Source organism: Diospyros lotus, chromosome 13, assembly GCF_014633365.1.
Source record: "Diospyros lotus cultivar Yz01 chromosome 13, ASM1463336v1, whole genome shotgun sequence".
NCBI lineage: Eukaryota > Viridiplantae > Streptophyta > Magnoliopsida > Ericales > Ebenaceae > Diospyros > Diospyros lotus.
In genome coordinates this window covers 26,544,076-26,548,073 of record NC_068350.1, presented here as the reverse complement: position 1 = coordinate 26,548,073, position 3,998 = coordinate 26,544,076, and the positions used below count along the sequence as shown (strand labels likewise).

The 3,998-nt window shown below is 40.1% G+C and overlaps 1 non-coding gene across 1 annotated transcript; it reads left to right on the top strand.

Annotated features, from left to right (window-relative positions):
* Positions 1 to 3,891: 3,891 nt before the first annotated feature.
* Positions 3,892 to 3,998, top strand: LOC127789386 (small nucleolar RNA R71). Its single transcript, XR_008020562.1, has one exon. It is a non-coding gene; the product is annotated as a small nucleolar RNA R71 (small nucleolar RNA).

Below are 3,998 nucleotides of genomic sequence, written 5' to 3'. Positions count from 1 at the left end.
GTTATAACTATGAAATAGTAGGGTAGGGGAGCCCCACACGCACCTAGGGAAGTCCCCTCATGCGCTTGTATGCGCAGCAGGCAAGCGGCGTGTGTAGTGAACGCGCTGAACCTTCCCCAGCACAGTAATTCTGGTATGCTGTTTTATGCCATTTTTTCCTTCGTTTCGACCCCCTTTCTATCATATGACTCCCTTATTCAACCTTTTACTAGATTATAAAAAGAAATCAAACTTACCTTGTGGTTTTGATGTCATTTGGCACATTTTACGGTGGTGGCCCGAACTTTCCGATGAGGCATTTTCCTCCCCGTTTTTTATAGAATTTTCCTCCTTCCTTTGGCAGCATTTTCTCTCTCAAAATCCCCTTCTTTTTCCTCTTGAATAATTCCCAAAGGAATCCCCCCCCCCCCAAAAGCCTTATATTTATAGGAAAGTTCAACAAGTCGAGTCGGGCCACGTGTCGCCTCGAAATAAGAGCTCATCATGACTTTCACCACATGGCACCACTTGTCCCTTGATTTTTGTGTGTCATCACGAATTTTTAACTATTTGTTGGATTATTTGGTTGTCCTAAGTATTTAGTTAAAAGATATTTTTAAGTTTTCAAGAAATGACATTTTGACCCAAGGCACTTTGCTTCTTTTTCACTTAAACCCTTAAACTTGCCTTGAATCCACCTAAAGCCTTTAGAATAAAAGTCTCTTGCATTTGCCTCCAAAGTCTTTTGGAAATTTTGCATTTGTTTCCAAAAATTTTCCTAAAAACTATACATACACTCTAATATCCCTATTTTCAAGAGATACCTTATTCCTTTAACAACAATATCTTTCAAGGAATTCGGGAATTACATCTTCCCCCCCTTAAAAATAATTTTTTCCTCGAAATTCATCTCAGGACTCCATATGGTCAAAGAGGTGCGAGAACTTCCAACGCATTTCTTCTTCTCTCTCCCAAGTGGCCTTTTCAATGTTATGGTGTTTCCATAATACCTTCACCAATGGTATTACTTTGCTTCTCAACACTTGCTATTTTCGGTCTAAGACTTCAATTGGTTCTTTGAGGTAGGTCAAGTTTCCTTGTAGTTCATTCGTTTCTTCTGGAATTTTCTAAGAAGGATTGGGTTCGCACTTTCATAGACAAGATACATGGAATACATCGTGTATGTCAGACATCGCTGGGGGTAACGCCAACCGATATGCTACTGGCCCAATACGTTCCAAAATCTCGTACGGCCCAATGTATCATGGGCCTAACTTTCCTTGTTTCTTTCCTTTGCACAAGACATTCAAGTATGCCTTATCTCCGATTTGAAATTCCAAATTCCTTCTCTAATTATCTGCATATGATCTTTGTCGGCTTTGGACGGCCTTAATTTTCTCCTAAATCACTTTAATCTTCTCATTCGTTTGTTGTGCTATCTTAGGTCCCAAAAGTTGCCTTTCCCCGACCTCGGTCCAACATAAAGGCGTCCTCCACTTTCAACCATAGAGAGCCTCGTATGGAGCCATACCAATACTACTATGATAACTGTTATTGTATGCAAATTCAATCAGAGGTATGTGCTCCTCCCATCTCTTTGAAAAATTGATTACACAAGCTCGCAGCATGTCCTCCATAGTTTGAATTGTTCGTTCTGACTGCCCATCTGTTTGGGGATGATACACCGTGCTTAGCCGCAGCTGGGTTCCCAAACACTTTTGTAAACTCTCCCAAAACCAAGAAGTAAATCTTGGATCTCTATTGGACACTATACTTACCAGAGTCACATGCAGCCTGATTATCTCCTTTATGTATAACTGGGCCAACTTGCTGATAGGTTATCCTATCTTCATGGGTAGGAAATGAGCGAACTTTGTTAGTCTATCCACTACTACCCATATCGCGTCATTTCCCGTGGGTCCTCTTGGCAACCCTGTAACAAAATCCATTGTGATATGCTCTCATTTCCACTTAGGAATTTCTAGAGGCTGGAGCTTCCCAGCAGGTCTTTAATGTTCGATCTTTATCCTTTGGCAAGTGTCACATCGGGTTATATGCTGAGCTATGTCTTTCTTCATTCCTGGCCATAAATACAAATTCCTCAAATCTCTATACATCTTGGTAGCACTGGGGTGGATCGTGTACTTGGCTCGATGTGCTTCATCCAATATGGTTTGCCTCAATTCCTTGACTCTAGGCACATAGATTTGGTCTGCAAATCGTAATATTCCTTCAGAAAAATCGAAGTTAGGGTTTTTGACCTTTCCCTGGTCGTCCACCCACAATCTCACCCTTAAGTCTTTTAGAGTAGCTTGCCGGATTTGTTCCACCAGATGAGAATGAATCACCAAGCCAACGACATAGAAAGACATTCTTTTAGGAATCACATTCACCGCCAACTGAATAAGGTAACCATTAAAAACAAGTACCCACTCCCTAGAATTGATGAGTTGTTTGATCAGTTATAAGGTGCCAAGTTATTTTCAAAGATAGATTTGAGATCGGGATACTACCAACTGAGGATTAGGAAGGAGGACGTAACAAAGACTACCTTTAGATCTCGGTATGGACATTATGAATATTTGGTGATGCCATTTAGGTTTACTAATGCACCCGCAGCTTTCATGGACTTGATGAATAGGATATTCAAACCCTACCTGGACCAGCTTGTGATTGTGTTCATTGATGATATTTTAATCTATTCAACTAGCAGAGAAGAACACGAGCAACACTTGGAATGGTCCTAAAGACATTACAAGGGCATCAATTGTATGCCAAGTTTTCAAAATGTGAGTTTTGGCTAACCCAAATAGCTTTCCTATGTCATGTTATATCAGAAGAAGAAGTAGTAGTGGATCCTTCAAAAGTTGAAGCGATAAAAGATTGGAAACAACCCAAGACCGTAACTGAGGTACGTAGCTTTTGGGGGCTAGCAGGTTATTATAGGAAGTATGTTGAAAGATTTTCTCGTATCGCTTTACCCCTTACCCAGTTGACGAAAAAGGGAATTAAGTTCGAATGGAATATGGCATGTGAGCATAGTTTTGATGAACTCAAGAGGAGACTAACCTCTACTCCCATTTTAGCTATGCCTTGTGGAACAAGAGGGTTCACAGTTTATACCAATGCTTCCAAAACTGGCTTGGGATGTGTCCTCATGCAAAATGGAAAGGTGATAGCATATGGGTCACGGCAATTGAAAAATCACGAGCAGCACTATCCTACCCATGATTTGGAGTTGGTCGCAGTCGTGTTTGACTTAAAACTTTGGCAGCATTATTTGTGTAGAGAAGAGTGCGAAGTCTTTACAGATCATAAAAGCTTAAGGCATCTATTTTCACAAAAGGATTTGAATATGAGACAACGACGATGGATGGAGTTCTTGAAGGATTACGATTATATAATCTAGTACCATCCTAGGAAGGCAAATGTTGTGGCCGATGCTTTAAGCAAGAACAAACCTGTTTTTATGGCTAATTTGATGGCTCGAAGGGTAGTATATATCAAGGATAAGTAAAGAATGAAATAACACTAACTAAATACCTTTTTGGGATGAATGCAGGTAAAGAACTCATGGGTTAAGCATGCTTGAGATGGGAAAGTTCAAGGATGGGTGACCCCCTGAAAAGTTCGCATAGATCTATTTGGGTAAGTTGTTCCGATCATTCCTATCGCTCGATATGGGATGTTACAGATAAAGTAGTGATAGAATCAACATTATAAATTCCAACTCCCTTTTTATTTGCTCTCTCATTGTCCCATTGATAACTGTTGGCTGCCATCTCCTCCAAAAGTTCATATGCTTCCTCAGGAGTTTTCCTCATAAGGGTACCACCTGCAGTTGCATCTAACATCGAACGAGAAGATTGATTAATGCCACTATAAAAAGTTTGCACTTGCATCTAAATAGGTAGACCATGGTGAGGACATTTCCTAAGCATTTCTTTAAATCTCTCCCACGACTCATATAAGGATTCATTACAAAATTGTGAAAAAGTTCTTATGTCATTCCTTAATTT